Source organism: Ovis aries, chromosome 2, assembly GCF_016772045.2.
Source record: "Ovis aries strain OAR_USU_Benz2616 breed Rambouillet chromosome 2, ARS-UI_Ramb_v3.0, whole genome shotgun sequence".
NCBI classification, from domain to species: Eukaryota; Metazoa; Chordata; class Mammalia; order Artiodactyla; family Bovidae; genus Ovis; species Ovis aries.
The window spans coordinates 104,362,346-104,376,439 of record NC_056055.1 but is presented as its reverse complement, the minus strand read 5'-3'; the positions used below and the strand labels follow the sequence as shown (position 1 = coordinate 104,376,439).

General features: G+C 51.8%; 1 protein-coding gene across 4 annotated transcripts in view; it reads right to left on the bottom strand.

Annotated features, from left to right (window-relative positions):
• The window catches only part of MSRA (methionine sulfoxide reductase A), a 373,287-nt gene that overhangs the window by 43,720 nt on the left and 315,473 nt on the right, over positions 1 to 14,094 (bottom strand). The window lies entirely within an intron of this gene.

The following is a 14,094-nucleotide window of genomic DNA, read 5'->3' as shown; positions in this document are numbered from 1 at the left end:
TAGCTTGTGAAAAGGCCACAAGGCCCAACCAAAGCCTGAGCAGGTGAGAGTGAGCTAGGTCCACTCTGGTGTGGCGGGAAAAGGCAGGGGACATGGGGTAGCGGATGCTAGAGAGAGGATGACAGCTGAGGTTGAAACGCACGTCCTCTATCTTTTCTAGTTCCCTGGAGCTCTCTCCTCGCTGCACACGAGCACGTTTCAGTTGGGAGTCCTTTTCACACAGCCCCTCTCCTCTCCCACCGTCTGCCCCAGTCAACCAGCCTGCCTCTTCCAGGCATCTGAGCTCTTTAGTGATCCAAGAGCCAAATAAGGAAGAGCCTAGTTTGCCAGGCTGTGAGGAGCAACATGGAGCCACGAACAGGGCATAAACGCACATCATCACTAACAGAAGGGACCATGAATACAAGGTGCCCTGTGGGTTACCCTCAGCCCGTATCTAGCGGGTTACCTTAAGCAAATCATTTCAAAAGACACAGCATTATGTATATGATCCAAGAATGGTCAGCGGTCTTGTCAAAACAAAGGGGCTACCACTAGGGGCCGTGCTGGTCAAGCTGTGTGTCTTGGGCTCCCCCCGCCCCACCCCCCATCCCCCCCTCGCCGGGGTTGAGCCAGGCTGGGAGAAGGAAGGAGACAAGAGGCGCACAGGTGTGGGGGCGGGGAGGTGAGGGCAGTATGAGAAAGAAGGGGGCCCTTCCTGCTGGGGACCAGGATGCTCAGGAAATGACCGACAGCAGGCCTGGCACAAGGCGAGGCCCTGGGCACCCAGCCCATCAGGGCGGGGGTGGGGGCACCGCCCCCACACCATGCCCCCCTCTGCTGACACCACCTGTGAGCCAAATGAGAAGATGCTCGGTTAACAAAACTCGGCAGACGGGGGCATTTTTGCAGTGCATCACCGCAGATTCAGGGGTATTTTGGGTTTGTTCACTCTCTCCACTAAATAATCTATTTCAGACAGCCTCGGGTCATAGACTTACAGGGAGGTCAGACGCTGGGTTGACAGCAGGTCACATGGAACATCCCAGAAGCTGACCTCACCCTGGACGGACAGCGACTTCTCCAATAGTGGACAGCAGCAAGTCGCCAAATGTCTAGGGACAGGGCGGCCAAGCGTGTAAAGCCGGTCACGAGAGGGAAGTGTTTCACAGTCACTGAAAATGATAAGTACGAAGGTGATGAGGCAACAGGGAAAACGCACTAATCATGTTTAAGTGCAAAAAAGCACAATGAAAGGAAGTCTCTGTCCAATGATGTCCTGTGTAAAAACTGCGTATCTAGGTGGACAAAGACCAGGAGAGAGCCAGGAAGATGAAACCAGTGACTGTGAGGGGGCAGTAGGGCTCTGGCAATTTTAAAAGTATTGCTGTAACCTTGCTTTAATAACTAAAAATAGTTTTACCCAAAAGAGAGAGAGAGACAGACAATGGTTCTCAAACTACAGGCTTGGGCTGGGGCAGTGATTCTTAGACCTCAGTCTGCCTGGGACCATGGGCAGGGCTTGTTAAACAGATGGCTAAGCCCACCCCCAGAGTTTCTGAGTCAGTAGGTCTGGTGTGGGGGGTGGCGCCCAGGACTTTGCATTTTCAACAATTTCCCAGATGATGCTGGTGCCACTGGGCCCACAGTTTGAGAACCACTGAGCTAGTGTGTGTGGTCACTATGAAGGTGGAGGTGATGAGGAGGCTGTCAGGAATCTGTGCAGCGAGGCTCCACCTGGCCCAGGAGATGATGCCAAACTATGTGCTGATGGATGGAGTGGGCCTGGTTGCCTTGGTTCATGGTTAGGGTCACCAGCTCAGCAAGGTCCCTGGGGTCGACATCCTCACTGGAAAGCTCCTCCTGGCTCACAAGAGACCAAGGGACTATTACTTCACCCAGATATGACAGCTACCAGGCCCCCTAGTCTTCCGAATCTCTCCCTAGGCCCTTGCTCTTCCGTATCTGCCGATCCCTGTGGTCCCCTGGAATCAGAACACGGTGGGAGAGCATCCCAGAGCCCCCTGAGTGACCTAACCCCACTCGCAGCTTTCAAATGTGAAGAAACCAAAGCCTGGGGAAGGGGAGGGGGAGAGAGGCCACGCAACGCGCTCCTGGCAGAGTGGAGACCAGAACCCGGTGCTCGCGGCTCCCAGGCCTTCCTCTCCCTCGACACTGTGCCCCCAAGAGTAAGCAGAGCCCCTCTGCCAGTACGCAGTCCCTGATAAAGACATCTGCCCTGGACACCCGGAGTCTCCCCCCGCCCCAAGCGAGTGTTGCTGATGGAAGTGGCTGTTCCCCGGGCCAGCACCCCCAGCCTGGGGGTCACACGCTCTCCGCCACCACCCAGGCTCACACCGAGACCCTCCTAGACTGAGTGCCAGCACCACCAGGAAGCTTCACCCAGGAGGGGCGGGTGGGGGCGGGCTCTGTGCAAAGCAGGTCCCGTCCGGCTGGTCCTGGGAGACCGAGGGCCCGTGGACACCCAGAGCCTCCGAGTTCATGACCCTCTTCTGAAAAAATGTTTCGCCAGCAGGAGTTGGCCCTGTGTAGCTGCCATAATTAAAGCCATCCAGAGAGACCCAGCAGAGGGTCGACTCTGATTTCAGAGCCTGGACTCCGTCAGCTCGGTGTTCTGAAAGAAACACACTGCCCGCTGTCCCCGGCTCTGGTTCACAGGCTCCCAGCCGCCTCCGTGAGACAGTCTGGAGCTGCCATCTTCCTGGGCAGATACAAAACCCACAGGTCAGAGGCACACAATGCGTTTCCAGGTAAAAATGCCGACGCTCCTTGCCTTAGATGTCCCTTCTCACCCTCCCTAAGGACATCACTACAGAGAAGCTATGCCCTCTAACACAGCCAGTTGCTGCTCCGGTAAGAGACAAAGAACTGATATCTGCTAATGGGAAGAGATGGCTACCAGTAACATGAAAGGATCCGGCTCCTCACAGGCCAAACTGTGCTTCAAACTGGCAGCCCCACCGTGATTCTGGCGGAGATCTCCGTAAGGGGCGTGCAGGCCACCTTCAGGTTTGGGATTTTTCCAGCTAAGAACGTCATATGTGATTAATGTAAAATCAAGCACGCAAACAGGCTTGGTTTTTACCCTCTGGCTGGGTCCACCTGTGACTTAGTCCCCAAAACCCTATGAACGTCACTTCCAGTAGCATGGGTCGCCATGGTCCTTCCACATGGTTGCATAACATGAATTACCAGGAGCGGTTAGGATGTAACTTTGCAGGCCATTTTATAGTTGAGTGGCTCACCCAAGGCCTCACGATGAATGTATCTGCGTTTAGATCCAGTCCTCTTGAGCCTCAACACCCCTCCGCTTCTTTAAAAATAGTGTTTCCTTGGGGTTTGAGGAGCTTAATAACAGCTAATGTGTACTGACCACTTACTACGTATGAGGAGCTATTCTATCAGTCACATGGAATAACTTATTACTACTTCCCAAACCCTAGGAAGCAGGTTTGAGAATACATTGGCCACCTGATGCAAACAGCTGATTCATTGGAAAAGACCCAGGTGCTGAGAAAGATTGAAGGCAGAAGGAGAAGGGGGTGGCAGAAAATGAGATGGTTGGATGGCATCACTGATTCAGTGGACATGAACTCGGCAAACTCTGAGAGATAGTGAGGGGCAGGGAGGTCTGGTGTGACGCAGTCCGTGGGGTCACAAACAGTCCCAAACTGGGACAACCACAGTTACAAAAAATGGGAGCAACTATGACCCGGCATTTGTACCAAGTCCTGCAACTTGACTTTGCCCCCTCCCCCGCCCCCAGATCTACACTGGTCTTTGCAGGGTGGCAGGCACCTGCAGAGTGTGTGTGCCATGCGCGTCCCCCCGTTCCCATTAGCGATGTGGCCACCTGCAGGCAAAGGGACGGTTGCGGGCTTGGTGCCTTATTTACCAATCGGGTGTCACTTTGGGAAGCCCACAGCGCAGGGACCCCTCTCCCATGAATCCTTGACTCCCTGCTGGTGCTCGGCCCATGAAGTCCTGCACCTGCCCTAGGTCCCTGTTTCTTCAGACACAGCCTGTTTCCACTGACACACTCACAGCACCGTGGGCTCCACTGACGACCATCCCCCTGCGTGGTTCAGACGGAACCACCAGCGTATGAATTCAGGTCTGCAGACACGTGTTGCGGCGGCGCCCTGGCCGTGACTCACTCGTCCACCCTGAAGACCAGCGAGCCACTCTGGGCGTCCATCCATACTACCTAGTGCCGATAACTCCTGGGCAGCTCAAGTCGAACAGTAAGTCGTGTTTCAACAGTGCGAGGGCTGGCCTTAGTTTTTCTAAGTGTATTGGGGATGGAGAAGAGGGAAGATGCCAGAAAGAGAGGAAAAAGGCAGGCAGAGGAGGAGCAGATAAAGTCTCTCATCTATTCAAAGGTTCGGGAGATTGCAAAAGCAAAATTGAGGGGAGACCAGACTCTAAATGGTTAACCTCACTGAATGTTTCCAAGCAAAGACCCAGCCGGCTAAAGACCCAGCCGGCTCCGTGTGCAAGAGTGTTTTCCTCCGACATACAGTGGGAAGGACGCAGAGTGACCCACACTGCAATTTCACTTGTCATTTACTAGCTGGAATGCCTTGGCAGATTAGACACGATTTCTGGGACTTAAATTTACTGATCTCTAAACGGGATTCAGGGCTTCCCAGGCGGCTCAGCAGTAAAGAACCCACCTGCCGATACAGGAGAAGTGGGTTCCATCCTTGGGTCAAGAAGATGCCCCTAGAGAAGGGAATGACAACCCACTCCAGTGTTCTTGCCTGGAGAATCCCATCGACAGAGGAGCCTGGCGGGCTACAGTCCATGGGGTCGCAAAGAGTCGGACACGACTGAGCGACTCAACAAAAACAAGCTGGACTCCTAACAGCTTTCTCACAGAGTTCTGTAAGACACACTTGTGGGCACCCGGCCTGCAGCCCGGCACGCAGGATCTGCATCGTGGCTGGTTACCCTCATCTCTGACACAGCTCAGGGTCACGCAGGGTCTGCCCACTCCCACCCAGGCAGCCAGTGGACTCCAGCGCACAAAGCTCTGGATTTAGGAAAATCACCATTTCCCCAGATAGTATTTCTCTCTGTAATCCCCAAACTATACTGTGAGTTCATTTCTGTACTTTCTTATTCTAAACTCCACAGGCAAAGCGTTCTGGGACCAAAAGGATCCTAGGAATTTGGCCTGGAGAACAAAAGCCCATCAGCTCAGCGCACTGAGCAGAAGGAGGCTTGACTCCTCCATCAATCAGCCTGACAGCAGGGGAACAAGTCTCTACGTGTGTCCCTGAGTTTGCATGTAAGCCAGGAACGGGGCTGTGCGGTGGCCGGGCGAGGGCAAGCCCCCTGCCAGGATGCTCACATAGCAGTGACTCAGGCACCTGCCAGGCCCGCGGACTTCTCCTTGGTTCTGAAAGCCAGTGGCCATGACATGGACCCCATAGCCAAGGCTTCGCTTCAGAGGTCTTTACATACACACCCTTCTCGGGCCCTGCACCTGCTCAAAACCCTCCAGGCGCTGCACGGCCTGCCCTGAGCCACATCCAAGAGCCCCGATTGACTCTGAGGTCTCATCATAACCTGGCCCAACCTTACCACTTCCTACTCGATCCCCACTGCCCCCATCCCTCCCAGCATCCCCAGAGTTTCAGAGACCTCATCTGTCCTGCCCCTGTGACTCAATAATAGCAACAGTCTCCTGGGCTGGACGGAGAATGAAATAAGATCACGCTTGCACAGGGCTTGGCATGGAGTTAAACCTTTATAGGAAATTCCATTTTTAACTTTATGGGAGTTTCTGAACCAGTTTTAGTTGTCTCCCTCAGCGTGTAAGCCCACGAACAGTTTAGTTATTGCTCCCTAGCTATACCAACCTTCTCTTGCCAATCCCTGTGGAGCCTGCGGTCAGATCCCCATCATTCAGCTTTACTCACTGTGGTTTTCCTATCTTGTGCTATGTGCTCGAACGCTCAGTCGTGTCTGACTCTTCATGACCGGATGGTCATGAAGCCCCCCATGGTCGTGGACTGTAGCCCCCCAGGCCCCTCTGTCCATGGGATTTTCTCAGCAAGAACATGGGAACAGGTTGCCATTTCCTCCTCCAGGGGCTCTTCCCAACTGAGGGACTGAGTCTCTCACATCTCCGGCTTTGGCAGATGGATTCTTTACTGCTAGTGCCACATGAGAAGCCCCTTTCCTATCGTGGCTTTGCCTAAGTGTAGACTTCTGCCTTTGTTGACATCCAGAGAGAGATCGAGGGAGAAGAAGATCCATGTCACCTGGAATAGAGCGGCTGTATAAGTCAGACTCTCTGGGATTCAGCTGAGTTATCTAGAAACAGGGAAGACAGTATGTGCCCTACCTACCTCGTAACATTCTTGTGGGGAGCAAAAGAGAAGAAAGTGTATACAGAGGCCTCTGCTAAGGGCAGAACACTACAGATGCGTGAGGAATCTGTTGACCTGATTTGCAAGCATAGTGAAAACAGTCTCCATGGAGTTCACTTGGAAAATTACCCTCAACACTTTCGGCTCAATGAAGCCTGTGATTGTAATAGTCTAGTTCTTAATTCTTAATTGGATCCCTCTGGCTCAGATGGCAGCCGCTGCCCAGCAGGGCCAGTGACACCCGGTGAGAGGACCCAGAGCAGCACTGGGGGTGAAGGGTGATGGGGCAAGAAGCTGAGAAACAACTCTGCCATTCCCAAAGTGCAGGAGCCATCGGAGAAAGGCCCGTGTGCGTGGGCCAGCTGAGGTGTGGGGGCTGGTGTCCAGCATGAAGAAGAGCAATGGAAGAGGACTTCCGTAACACATGCGCTCCCCCATCTTCAGTCTGCACCAGCTCTAATGGCTCGGATGGCAAATGACCTTTCTGACGCTGAAGGACCTCCTGGTATTTATCTCCTTCCTGGTCTTGTCCCCAAATAATACACCCAAAAAGAAGCAATGAATTCAGTTTTATCAATCACCTCTCATGACACAGAGAGCTCTGTTTTAAAACAGGAGTTGTAGAGGGGGGTGCAGTGGGTAAGCATGGCTTGGCAACATCTGTAGGGGACTATGATACGCCCACGTGGAGATGACCACACGGGACGGTGAAAGAGAAATCTTCATTCGTAGGAAGGACCAAAGTCAGGAAAGGAGCAGAATTATGGAGAGGAGACTTCGACTATACTTAAGACACTGGTTTTGAGGACGAGCTGGTGTGTGTGCCCATGCATGTGTGACAACATGCCTCAGAACAAAACACAGGTGCCTTTTTGCCTCCATGGCAACCCTGGTGCATTTGGCAGAACAGATCCAAGCACCAAACCACACAGGCTTGGTGACCTACGAGACTTGACGAGTCTTAGGCGTTTTTAATATGGTTTCCTCCTTGCTGCCGATCATGACAAGCAAGGACATTCCCCCGACAGTCCAGGGATGCAACACGGACAGGAGATGGCAGGCGAAGAAAAAGAGGGTTTGGGACAAAGGGGAGGTATTTACAGGTCACCATAATGTGGGACCCTCCAGACCACGGGCCAGGCTGCCCGTCTCTCTGCTGACAGCAGAGGCAACATGGTTGCGACTCTTACAGTAATTATTGTTGAGTGAATACGTGAATTGACGAGAACTGATGTTTCATTAAAAGAAGAGTATATTTAACTGGTCTAGTTCCAGGATCAGGGATCAAAACCAGACATTCTGCATTGAGAGCATGGAATCTTAGCCACTGGGAAGTCCCTGTAATTTAGTTTTGAAATTAGTATCTGCTCATTTCTTTACGCAGGCTTCCCTGCTGGCTCAGATGGTAAAGAATCCACCTGAAACATAGGAGGCTCAAGTTTGATCCCTGAGTCTAGAAGACCCATGGAGAAGGAAATGGCAACCCTCTCCAGTATTCCTGCCTGGGAAATCCCACAAACAGAGGAGTCTGGTGGACTACAGTCCATGGGGTCACAAAGAATCAGACAGGACTTGGTAACTAAACATTTCTTTAGGCACTTGGTCTGCAATTAAGGCAATCTACCATTAGGTGGCAGTAGTGTCATAATCATGCTGTCTTCAAGCAAGATTCTGTCTACAATAGATTATTTCTTAGCTGAGAGAATCTAATTTTCTAAAAAAAAAAAATTACAAAAATACCTACATTTCAACAGCATTTAAAATACCACTATAGTTTTTAATATTTAAGATTAAAGTAGTATCAAACTACTCCTTCCCCAAGGAATCTTGAATCGGGTGGCAAAGGGTCAGGCGTGACTTGGCGACTGAACAAGTATCAAAACTGTCATCATCTTTACATTAACTGTGCTGTGCTGCGCTTAGTCACCCAGTCGTGTCCATCCCTTTGTGACCCCCTGGACTGTAGCCCGCCAGGCTCCTCTGTCCATGGGATTGTCCAGGCGAGAATACTGGAGTGGGTTGCCATTTCTTCCTCCAGGGGATCTCCCCAACCCAGGGATTGAAGCCAGGTCTCCCACATTGCAGGCGGATTCTTCACTGTCCGAGCCACCAGGGAAGCCCAGTTATGCAGTCACTATTTAATACACCTGCTTCTCCCCCAGAACTGAATTCAGAGTTCATTTCAAACTCACTGAGTGTCCTGAATGTGGATTCTGACACTCGCCCTTCTGGCTTTGAACGTCATGCCCATTGTTCCCACAGACCTGTGGGATGGGACCCCTTGCATAGGGTTGGCATAGCTGTAAATAACCACAAGAACTCTACTGTCTTACTGAGCTGCTCAGAGACGACCGGAGGGGAAGCCTCGCTCTGCTTTCCTGGCCGTAAGACCAGCGAGAAGGCTCCATCTCCCAGACAGACGGCGAAAGCAGCGACACACAGGTACAAGCACCTGTGGGCAGCAAACACCACGAGTGCTTCCGCTACATGGAAGGAAGTCATGTTCTGTTCTTTCGTAGGGGAGAAACATGCTTCCTGCCCAAGGGAATCTTGAGATGTCGGCTCATTTAAATATAGGCTCTCTCTCTTTGTGGTTCCCTTAGTAACGACTCTAACTCCAGGTCAGATACAAACTGCCTCACAACTGCTTTAGAGAAGATCTCTTTTATCTTTTATCACAAAACAGTACGTCCTGCAAACAGCATTTGTGCAGACAGCTAGGCAGAGTTTTAAGCTCTAGTCTAGAAGCTTTCATGCCCAGAAGCCATTGCAGGCGAGGCCCTGTTTAGTGGCTTTGGCCTGAATCAGAACCCCTTCCCCACCCTACCCCTGAGTGGGACCTGCAGCGTTCTCCCCAGGACCCCCTGCACACCAACACCTCCAGGGCCTGGAGGGGTCACTCCTTCACCTTCCAATTTTGCAAAGGAAAGACACCTTTTTAGGAAATCAAATGACAGTGTTGCATTTGGGTTTTGTTTTTTTACATTTCTAGTTTTTAAAAACTCAGGCTTCTGATTAGACTCTCAAAGCGGGGAACAGGGAGGAGGTATTAAAATGACTCATTCTGTGAAACGGAGTGACGACTATTTTAAGCTTTAGAAATGTGTCATCATGAGCACCCTTGTTTTATGTACTAAACTAAGAACACAGAGCTGAGGGACTTTGGAGCCGGAGCGGACATTTTCAGGGAGCACTTGCACCAAGCTCCGGATCATGAGCTGACCTTTCTATGACACCCTGACAAAGGGTCATTCTGCAGCTGTCTGATCTTCCTGGGCAGGCTGTTCACCCCTTTGTGAGCAGGGAATTCCACTGCTGGGCGGCTCCACTTGCCTGGGAATCCTTCCTGATGGGCTAACATCTGCCTCATTGCTCCTGAGCCCTGGAGCAAGTGCGCCCGCCCTTTCCCTCCAAGGACAGCTCGTGGAGGGCGTCTTGCATGCAGCCTTCACATCTCTCACTTCAGTGTTTTCTTCCCCGGTTAAACGCTGAATGGAGCCACTTTTTCGAACTTTCCTCACGGGGACCCTGCCAACTTGGTTCTCCTCCTCCAGGTGTGCAGTGGTGTCAGGCGCTTCTGGCTGTCACCCAGATTCTGCCAGGGCCAGATTCCGAGCAGTGGGCTCACCTCACAGGAGCTCTTGGGCCCCTGGGTCAAAATCTGCCTCTGACACCTGCTTGAGGGGTGTCTCGTGGGAAACTGACACCTGTTCAGCCTTAGTTGGCTGATCTCTATAATGACCACAGGGACTTCACAATGTATTATTGATAAACTGGATTAAGTCAAAGTAGATAAGAATGGCTTCCCCGATGGCGCAGCGGTAAAAGAATCTGCCTGCAATGCAGGGCACTCAGATTCAATTTCTGGGTCAGGAAGATCCCCTGGAGGAGGAAATGGCAACCCACTCCAGTATTCTTGCCTGGGAAATCCCATGGACGGAGGAGCCTGGTGGGCTACAGACCATGGGACCACAAAGAGGCATCCAGGCACGAGAGATAAGAATATACGCAAGGTACCTTGAACAGTGACTGGCCCCTGAGCACTCTCAGTAACAACAGTGCTAACTGGAACACAATAAAATTGGAAGATTTGGGGTAAATCAAAAGCAGCTTTCACAGGAGAAATATTGTATTAGCCAAAAATGTGGTTTGGGTTTGGGTTCCATCTTAAGGAAAACCTGAAGGAACTTACTGGCCAGTTCAGTACTTGGGACTGAATCTTGCGATCAGCGCAACCAGTTAAGTTCTGCATTATCCCAGCAAAGCGCTGACTCACTCAGTAAGTGAGCATGCGTGGCACACCTGCCCCTGGTGCGTGCGCTGTGCGTGCTCAGTCGCGTCCGTCGTGTCTGACCCTTTGCGACCTACGGACTGTAACCTTCATGGCTCCTCTGTCTGTGCGATTTCCTAGGCAAGGAGACTGGAGTGGGCTGTCATGCCCTCCTCCAGGGGGTCTTCCCCCGCCCAGGGATTGAACCTGAGTGTCCTGCGTTGCAGGCGGGTTCTTTAACCACTCACCAAAGGTGTTTGGAGAAGGAAATGGATTGGAGAAGAAAATGGCAACCCCCTCCAGAATCCTCGCCTGGAGAATCCCCAGGGACAGAGAAGCCTGGCGGGCTACAGTCCATGGGGTCTCAAAAGAGTTAGACGTGACTGAGCAACTCAACAACAATGGTGTTCGGGACCCCAAAGATGGGGGAGATGGCCCTGCCTCACAGGAAGTAGAGCTTGTTCCAGCTACAGAGACAGCTTGCAGGGTGGGTAGGTCAGAGCCACAGGCAGGGGCCAGGGGAATACACAAGATGGGCCCTGGGTCTGGTCTGGGTTGAGATATGGCTTCCAGGAGGAGAACCAGCTGGCCCAGAAGCAAATCTATGCACAGCAGTGACCACAGTGCCCACTTCTGAGACCCACATCAGGACCGGACTGAGCTGGCAGCTCGCCTGGACCTACAATGTCCAAGGTCGGCCCCCAGAGATTTCCACGGGGTGCATGAGGCTGACTCAGGGATCTCGCCCAGTGCCCCACCCAGCCCAGGCTCAGGGACAAGCCCTCCTCGTCTGCAGGCCTGTGGCCTGGGGCCCCACGCTGTAGGCAGGTGGCTTTGGTATAAATTTAGAGCCCTCTGCTTCCTCTGCCCACTCATAACTTCACACTTTTCTCCAAGCTGCCTTCGCCTGGAACAGCTTCCCTAAAGGAAACATGAAACCTCTTTCATTTTTCTCTTAAGAAAAAAAAAAAAAAAACCTCCTTCAGGCCCATCTGCTCTGGAAAGTCACCCAGATTTCATGGCGGCTCTGCCACAAGGCTACCATCACAGGTCACCAGGGGCTCCTGACCCTGCAGAAACCCCTTCTTTCCTGGGTTTCCTTGGCGACTCAGCGGCAAAGAATCTGCCTGCAGTGCAGAAGACCCGGGTTCGATCCCTGGATCTGGAAGATCCCCTGGAAAAGGGAATAGCAACCCACTCCAGTATTCCTGCCTGGAGAATTCCATGGACAGAGGAGCCTGGCGGGCTACAGTCCATAGGGTTGCAAAGAGTCTGACTCAACTTCGCAACTAAACAACTGTCCTGGAGCAGCAGGGTAATAAGGCACAGAAGGGTTGCTACGGTCGGGTAAGGGGAAATAAAGGCAGGGGTGGAGGGACTCCCACATCTGCACGGACACATCCAGGGGTGGGAAGACCGGCCTGGCAGTCCTGCGTTCCCCGTTAACTAGCGTATGGTAGTCCACCTTCGTGCATCTTAGCTGTGTCATCTGAGCAACCAGGAAGTCCTGTTGAGAAGAGGTTACGGCAACTATTCCTCCCCTGCATCTGGGGAGGTTATAAAGACATCCACCCTCCCTGAGATGCAGACAACAGCTCCAGCCTTGTCTGTTCGGGTAGAGCCAGGCGAGTAAAAAGTTAAGGCTCTCAGTCTATAAGTAGTTCCTGCTGTTGCAGATAAAATTAAATGGCATGGCTATTTTGGTGGAAAATCAGGTAAAAATGCTGAAAAATAAACTCTCTGTCAAATGCCAGCCACCCCCTCCCCAACCCCAACTCCCCACTATGTTCTTTTTTTATGCCCATTTGGTATTTGCTTTTAATTCTGGCTGATTGTCAACTTTAAAACCTGATGCACAGAGTGGCTTGCTATTCCGGAGGCGTTATTTTAAGATGAAACAATGTAAATTCTGACTTTGGATGGCAGATGGCTGGCAGTTCACTGTTTGGCAAACCAACTGGTATGGTATGTTGGAAATTCAGAGCAGCAGGTATGCAGTTCAATTTGAAACCACCACAGATGCTCGGAGGGAGCGGGGGAGGGGCGCAAGCTGGTCAGGAAATTAAGAACAGTACTCTGAGCTCAGAGGGGAAAAAAAGATGGTAATTAGCCGAAAGTTTGCTTCTTCCAGTCTCTACTTTTCCTTTTTTTTTCCTTTCTTTCTTCTTTTTATGGTTGCTTCTTAGAAAACCAGGCGGGCCCTTAGAAGCTGGCCCAGCGAAAATCTAATTTTGCTCCATAACTGTCTATTTGGCAAAGCTTAGCCCCCATGAGGAATTCCAGGGTGAGGGAAAAGCAGATAAAGAGAAGCTCAAACATATTCTTCAACAGAGAGACGCCAGGAACAATGTCACATAAGGAGCTTGTCTCCAAGATGGTTTTTAAGACAGGAACAATTAATGACATTTCAGGAAAGAGGGACTAGAATTCACAGTTAAGGAAAGACCTCCACACATGAAACGGACAACACAGGTGTTTCTACATCCGGGGAATGTCCCCAGACAGAGTCAGAGGGAGGCGGTGTCGACTACTCGCTTGATTAGATTCTAGGTAGCGTGTGACTTGTGGTGTGCGGGTCAGCAGAGCGTCTGGACTCTGCCCAGATTTAGCCATCAGGAAGGTCTATTTAAAGCCAGGGAAGACGCAGGGTCCTTTTAAAGAAGGTTGCTCAGGCTGCAAACCTCAAACTTCAGATACTCGTCAAGTAGAATGTCCAAACAAGTCATTAGGACAAGAAATTTTGGGGTGTGTGTGCACGTGTGTGTGTGTGGTGTGAAAACTGAGCACCTCTGATTTCCTCCAAATTCGTATCATGGCTGGAAGGCAAGTAGGGGAGCACCTGGTGGGTGACCTGCAGTTCTCTCCAGGGTGCCCCAAGTGGGCAGGAGGCCCAGGAAAGGAGCTGGGATGGAGAGGTGCCACGTAAGACTTTGAGATTAACAGTAGCCCTCAAACCACTCTTGTACGAGGGTCCTCAGGCTGAGGCAAGGTTTGAGGGGCTGGCTTTGATGATCCTGAGACGCAGCAAACCTCCCACTCTGGGCGTCTGTGGATGACAACCACTAAACCCAGAGCAAGATGGTCTGAGTGACTGTGAGAAACTCAGACAGGTGGGGATAAACTAGTCACTGTGTTGCAATTAGGTGTTTGCGGCCAGAACATCAGCTCATTAAAATTCCAATTCATAACTTAATCACTCGTCTGGACCTTTAGTAATGAGCAGAGGGTCTCTGGGTTTTAAAACGATGCTCCGAGCCAGTGTGAGCCCTTTCTCCAGCACAGTGTGGCAGTGAAGAAGCCTACGGAAGGTGATCCCTGCTCCCCGTGTCCTCACACAGGAGGACGCTGCAGCCATGGGCCACGTGCAAGGCCCCGTTCCAGGGCTGAGGGACAAGAACATGAGTCACACATGGATCCTGTCCTCAGGAACTTTCCATCTAATGG